This window comes from Bubalus bubalis, chromosome 9 (assembly GCF_019923935.1).
Source record: "Bubalus bubalis isolate 160015118507 breed Murrah chromosome 9, NDDB_SH_1, whole genome shotgun sequence".
NCBI lineage: Eukaryota > Metazoa > Chordata > Mammalia > Artiodactyla > Bovidae > Bubalus > Bubalus bubalis.
The window spans coordinates 25,550,511-25,557,886 of record NC_059165.1 but is presented as its reverse complement, the minus strand read 5'-3'; the positions used below and the strand labels follow the sequence as shown (position 1 = coordinate 25,557,886).

At 36.5% G+C, this 7,376-nt stretch overlaps 1 long non-coding RNA gene across 1 annotated transcript; it reads right to left on the bottom strand.

Annotated features, from left to right (window-relative positions):
- Window positions 1–823: 823 nt before the first annotated feature.
- Window positions 824–6,726, bottom strand: LOC112586827. The gene is made up of 3 exons (XR_003111280.2): window positions 5,951–6,726; window positions 5,254–5,317; window positions 824–952 (listed from the first exon to the last, which is right to left on the bottom strand). It is a non-coding gene; the product is annotated as an uncharacterized LOC112586827 (long non-coding RNA).
- Window positions 6,727–7,376: the final 650 nt, after the last annotated feature.

Below are 7,376 nucleotides of genomic sequence, written 5' to 3'. Positions count from 1 at the left end.
ATAACTCCTATATCCCCACTTTGGAGATGAGGAAATGGAATTGGTGGTTAAAAACCTGCCCAAGGTCACATGGCAAACAAGTAATACAGTCAATGTCAGAACCAGCCAGCTAAGCCTCATCCTTTCAAAAAAAAAAAAAAAAAAGAATGATGTTTGGCACAGTAACCCATATAAGTATATAAAGTTACTAATACATAGCAAGTACCCTCAAGATGTCATTTTTCTTATCTAGGTACTTTAATACATCAAATGCATCAGTTGACAATGAAAGAATCCTTATGAACTGTATAGAGCATACATCTGCTGAACTTGCACTGACTGAACTGGAACACAGTTAATGTTTTGCTTTTCTTATCATTGTACAGTTCTCTCAAGGTGAATCAGAAATGAATGATTAATCACCTACTTACATTTGGCTTTATTTATGAAATCTCACACAATCAATAATTGATTGCTCTCTAGAAGAAGCAACTCATAGGCACTGAAAATGGCATATTCCTTCCTTCCGGAAAAGAAGAAGACACATGATTGATTTTTTTTTTTTTTTTTTTTTTAGATAATGGGGTGGGAGTAGGGAAGGGCAGCTAACACTGACTGCCTGATTTTAAACAGCTGGAGAGCAGTAACATTCTGAGAGTTCTTGTTATTTTCTCCAAAGACAAAAATTTTCATTTCTGGTTAACATATAGAGTAATTTTCAATGGAACAAAATTACATTCATTAATTAGCAGTGACAATACTAATTTTGTTTTGTTTGCATTGCATTTTTTTTTCAATTTAGAATTTAACTTCAGCTATACTTGCCTAGAAACACTGGACATGAAGAATATGGAATTTTTAATATAGTCAATCGACTTCAGTTGTTTTCATGTTTCACACTGATTATTTTCTTTGTCCAATTTTGAGCATTTTCCATTTCTTTTTGTTTCTTATTTCATTGTTAGAGAAACTCCTAAAATAAAGGAGAAATGGATATTTTTTCTGATGAGGGCAAGTCAGCAGTGTCACATTTAGCTTGAATACAAAAGGCAAGCTGAGAGATTACACAGAATGCAAGGAATATAATTAAATTTCTATAATAACAGCCAATAGCAAAAGGTTTCAAATACTGGAGCAGTTAAGTTGATTAAGTTAAATCCAGTTCCATGATCTCGGTCGAGAGAACCTCTGTCAGAGGCAAGGTACGGCTGGTCATGCAATATTCTCCCAGAAATATCTCCCCATGTGCTAATGACAAGAGAGTCCCAGGGCAGAGGGTTTAGGAGAAGAAAGAGAAAGAGAAAGGAGTGGGCGACAGTAAAAGGGCAGATTTTTGGAGCCTTAGTCTTTATGAAGGCCCCTTTTCATTTCTGTGTCAGGAAGGCTAGCCACAGTGAGACCTAACCCAAACTCTGAAGTTAACTATATCCTAAGACCAGGACAGTGAACCCTTTGTGATACTGTTCCCCAGGGCCTGGCACATGATATAGATAATTATTTATTTAATGAATAAATGTGTTAATTTATCAAAGAGAAAAGTTTATTTTAGTTTATTTTGTTACTTATTTGTTTTATAAAGGGTTGATCTACATTTAACTTTGCATCTGGCTTCATTTTTTTCAATTTAAAGGGCTGACTTCATATTTTCATTATTACCCTAAAAAGAGATATCATAAAATTTGTTTTCAACTGATCATGACCATTATGTTTAACACTAAACAGTGGCAAAACTCCAAATAGCTATATGGAAATGGTGCATAAAGGTGGAACACATGTGGGCTATTTTAGTACTGGTGATAGTGCACTCGAGAACTTCAGTGCATTAGTAAATACGGAGGATTTCACATTAAACTAATAGTGTAACAGTAATGTCAGTGCAAAGAAGACAACAGTGATTTCTTTCCAATGATTCTGGAAAGTGATAGTGGTCTTAAATATACACTATTTTCCATTTATGCCTGTGAGCTTTGAATATTTAGATTGTAATTTTTTTCCAAGTTAAGTTTTGTCCCCAGGTTTTTGTCTGCAAGTCTGTGACAATGATGCAGTAACGATGATATATCTCAGAATAGCACTGCCTAAACACCACCTGTAAAAACAGCAGGAAGGCAATATAGCAAGGAACAGAACAGCAGGTGAGATAGTGTTTGTATAAGTGCCAGCTACGTATTTGTTAAAGCTAATGAAGTGTAAAAGGAAATGCGACTTATCCTCCTCTTGTCCAGAATTTGGAGGCACGTTGAGGAGTAAATCCCAAAAGAGAAGGATGGAAAATTGCCTAGATTGAGTAAAATCATGGCAAACAGGAAAGAATGACATTTATTTCTTGACTCTACAATAACCAGATGTCAAGATAGTAAAAGAGAATGTGTTGGTCCTTGGAAATGTCAGTTGCCATATGTGACAAGGGGGCAGTTTATTCTTTTAATTTTTATTTTACTGCCCACCAATTCTGGAGGGAGATCGACATGAACGTGTGAAGCTTCTCTCTGAAGCTGGTTGGTGAGGTATGCATCTTGATGAGTCATATTTTCAGGAATTAAAGTGCCAAAGTAAAATGAGGTATCTAATTCAATTCTTATCAGCAAATCAGGAGGTCAAATCACATATATATTTATCTTCCATTGGTAACACTGAAAATTATCCCTTATACCAATGAGATGCACCTCTTCTTACTCCTCATTACACCAAATTCTATTAACATGCATTAAAGTAATCTAGATTTAATACTGAAGCAAAACAGTGTGAACTCTGTATGCAAGTTTATAATTCCCTAAACAACACTGAGTCATTATTGGGAATTTAATAAAAGTTATCTTCAAGGCAAAATGGTTTGAAAATTCAGGCCTCTCAAAAGACATTCTTAAAAATTTTCCTTTTCTAGATCATGATTCTTAAATTTCAACTTGTACTTAAATTACATATACAAAATCACCTATAATTTATATTCTTTGAAAATGCTTGACATTGGTCAAACATGCAGACACTATAGCCTAACTCCATCTAACATACAGTCTAGACTATGTGAATCTGGACACAAAAATATAAGAATTTTATAAAGCCTCTAAAGCTTTATGATGATTCCTCATTTTTGCAAGCCTAGAAATTAAAGAACTGGATTATGCAATTATAAGAGATAGCTAGGAAACTCCAAAATTCATACAGCAGACCATTTAAAAGTGTAGCTGGAATTCTGTGGCACGAGCTGAAGGAGCTCACAGGCAGAAATTTTCTCTTTCAGGGAAGCCTCAGTTCTGCTGTTAAGGCCTTTCAAAGGATAGAACAAACTCTCCTCCCCAGATTACCTAACGCAATCTTGCTTATTAAGTCAAATGATTAAAGATATTAATTACATCTCCAAAATACCTTCAAAACATAATTTAGGTAACTGTTTGAAGACTACGCCTAGGCAAGGTGACACATAGACATTCCAACTGTTATATCCTTCATTGACAGAACAGATTATACTTTTTCTAAGAAGCAAGTAAATTATTTGGGTAACTTTTTCAGATAGGATGAAAACACAGTTTTGTTTTTCCCCACATTTTCTGTAATAATCATACCCTTTGGAGGATCACATAAGTGTGCATACATTTTTAAGTTTTAATTTGTATTATGGGAAACTCCAAACGTACAATAATGCAGAGAATAATACAATGAAGGTCAATGTACCCATCATCCAGCATCAACAATCATCATTTTGCCAACCTAACATATATATATATATATATATATGCATTGTATATTAAAGGTTATATACACCTTTAATCACTAGGACGTACTTCTGCCTGGATTTGAATCTCAGTCCATGAAAGGCATGAGGAAACATGGCTAAAGGAGTAGCAGAATTATGTTTTTCCTTTCAACCTAGAGGATAAACCTTATAAGTTAAAACTGTCCAGAATAATCTGCACTATTGTTTTCTTTCGCCTTTAATTTTTCCTCCAGTAAATATTGAATTTTATGAAACCATCATTTATTGAGTGTATGTAACTTTGCTACTGAATAATAATACATTAAGGAAATTCTAGAGAAGGATAAAAGCAAGTAATATAAATCATAGATAACAGGATAAAGATAGATGCTCAAATTTTTTAAATAATATAATTCAAAAGGATATGAGAAGAATCACTTTAACAGTATAACAAAAGCAAGGTCAGCATTTAATTTCAGATTGGAAAGTAAGGTGAGAGAGAAGACAAGGGGTTTACTTATTTATCCTTTAAAAGTTTCAGGCTCCATCACAGTTGATAAAATGTTGGAATGCCACATTGCCCCTAGTTAGTGCCGTACTGCTTTAATGAAAAACTTACGCTCAATTGCCATTTTCTCTCAGAAGGTTTAAATGAGCCGATGGATTCTGAAAAATGTACTGGCAGCTAAAGTCTTAAGAGTTATGGTGTTAATAGCAGTGGAGATCTCTCTATTTTGTACCAGAAATAGGTGTGTTAGAGTCCACGGGGAGGGGAGTCAAGGCTCCTTAAAATTATTTAGTAACAGAAGTGAACGCCACATGATTATTACCCTTGTCTTAGGGAAATATGCATGATAATGTATTCATTATTGATTCTTTCTCTGTAGGACTCCTGCTTTGGCTCATTGCTCATTTTAAATGGCTCAGTAAGTCACAAGAGTTGTCAGTATTCCCTCACTTAGCTTTACATCATTTGTTTACAGCATCTGCTCAACAATAGCCTGCTTTATGGATGAACTCCTATAGACTGTGAAGATTTAATGCATAATGCAGGTGTATATTAAATCTGTTACACATATGTCATGAACACAATGGGATTGTTTGCGAATAACTGTGCATTGTTTTATTCTGTATTCCAAACGCTTAATGTGATGCCTATAACATGATATGGACTCTATGAATGCTTCTTGAATAGATAGGTGTGTAAATGAAAGAAAGGAACTCATTTTAATCAGCTGATTTTCATATAAAACTCTGCACAGTAGCATTCACTGTTGTCTTCTGCCTGAAATTCTAACTAATCCTTTGTCTATTTAAACTCTCCTCTTCAAGGACTACCTTCATCCTCATAGTCTCCATAAGCTTACTTGATCACTTAATCAAATGTTGTTTTATCCCCTGACTAACCAGTAGATGATTTACAAATACTTGGAGTAAAAGATAAATGATACATTAAACAATCACATATAAACAGAAAAATAAGATCAATATAATAACAAATAAGTACTTTGTTTTCTTAAAAAAATAATAAAGTTTGAATTCGGGTTCTGTGTATTCAAAATAAATAAACCCTTACTCACCAGAAGTCCTACCCTAAGCACCTTGTAAACAGGATACACAGCAGAGTCTCATCATAATGCAAATCTATTTGAGACAAAATATTTTAGTGTGAAAAGACCCCACTTAATTTTTTCTGTTTTAGAAGGACTCATTTCAATTAATTATTTTTCTATATAACAAACATACACGTGAAAGGGAATAAATATTCAGCAGAAGGAAATTAGTGTTTTATCACTCCATTTCATCTAGTGCAGTTTGATGTACTGATAACCTTTTCCATTAGAAAGCTAACAGTGGAATAACAGCAATTTTTTCAAGAACAAAACTAAAGTTGTAAGAAAGTCATCAATATAAATATTCAAATTTCTCCTTTTAAAGATATGGGAGCATTATTAGTTCTTTCAGTAGTCCACCAACATTAGTGACATTCGAGTTGGAAACCACTGCACGATTAAGCACACACACCCACAAGGACTGTCAACTTTTTTGAGAAGGCTAAAATGTATTGTCTGAATTAATCCAAGTCATTCTCGGTGGAAGGGTAAACAATGTAACATTATCCATTTATCCATTCAATTTACAAATATATACTGAGGTTCTGAGGCGGGGAGAGTCGGGGGCGGGGGTGGGTTCTGAGGGAGGAGTAGCTCTGGGAGTAGTTTTTATTTCTTGTTCACCCCTTTCCGCCTTTGGCCCAAGACCTTTTCCTAATCTTACCTGGCCAGGCCCTCTGGTAAGAACAGCTGTTCTGTGACTCTGAGTCGGGGAAGGGTAGTGAGGACTCTACAGGCACTGGGGTTTTGATGACAGGTGACATGAGCCAGAGGCATCATAGACGATGACGGAATCCGGCGTCCTCGGCGCCCAGTGTTTCTTACCCAGGATTCCCCTGCCAGCCGCGTGGAACTCCTGAGATCCCGCGAGATCGAGTTTCCTCAGGGAAAGCGTGGGCAGCCCTGGGGGAAAGTGTGGGTTGCCGCGGAAGCGGCTCAGTTGGGGTTTCGCTGTTTTTGGAGCCGTCACTGACCCTTAGCTTGTTCTTTTAACTCCCCTCTGTCAGGGCATACTTTTCCTCTCCGCCCCCACTTCCCCGCTACCCTAAAACACACCTGAAGATGCTTAAGCCTAACTTGCGGGCTCCAATAGCGCCCATCTGATTGCCTTCGTTGGAATTCCCACACTGCACCTGGTCCATATTGAGGCGATGCAGAAGCCTTCCCATGGTGTTAGAGGGAGAGAGAGAACAGACAGTGGTATAGTGCTTTGACTCGCCAGGCCCCCAGACATGACAAGAAATTAGAACTTTGTCTTGTGGTGATAATGGGCCTTCATATGGGGCAGGGCAGGCAGCTCCGGTCCTGGGTATAAGGCATCATCCTTCATCATTTGAAGGCAAAGGGTGCTCTGCACAGACACAGAAATTTCCAGTGTTAGTTCCTAGACTTATGTCATTGACCCATTACTGAAGGTGCATTTGAAACTTACAAGTTCCAGCAAATGGCAGATCTTTTCTTCCAGGCAGCAGGTACCCTTAATGTTCCTACTGGTAAATAAGATAAAATATTCATAATTATAAGTTGTATAGTAAAATCTTAGCTAGAGGGATTTCCATGGTTTCAGTAAACAAAGTTGCAAGTTTAAAAATATTCATTTAATGGGATGACTTAAAAGAGGAATCATGAGTGAGATTTTCATGAGATCACAGCTGAGGTGCTAGATTTCCAAAGATGACAAATTATCATATGAGTTTGAATTGGATTGTTCACTGAGAAATCACAAATGCATCTGCTTTACAAAAGCAATGAGATCATAAAAATGCAAACCTTCTAAACTTGTTCCATTTCTAACTCCTCCCTCAAGATTCATCACCATGGTTTCTGTTTTACATTCCACTCATGATTCTGACTCATTTTCCTTCTAGCCACTGGTTCTAGCTTTCAGGCAGTTCTTTAATTCATGTTCTCAACTAAATGGATCTGCTTATAGGGATGTGAGAGTGAGGTGAAAATATGGCTTTTTCTGTATTATAGACCCTGTAGTCTTTGGGAGGAAGAAAAGCAAGATGAGAGAATGAGTCTCCATGACTAACACACTTTTCTCCTGCTAATTTTCACAGTGTCCATCCTTCATAGCATAACACCTA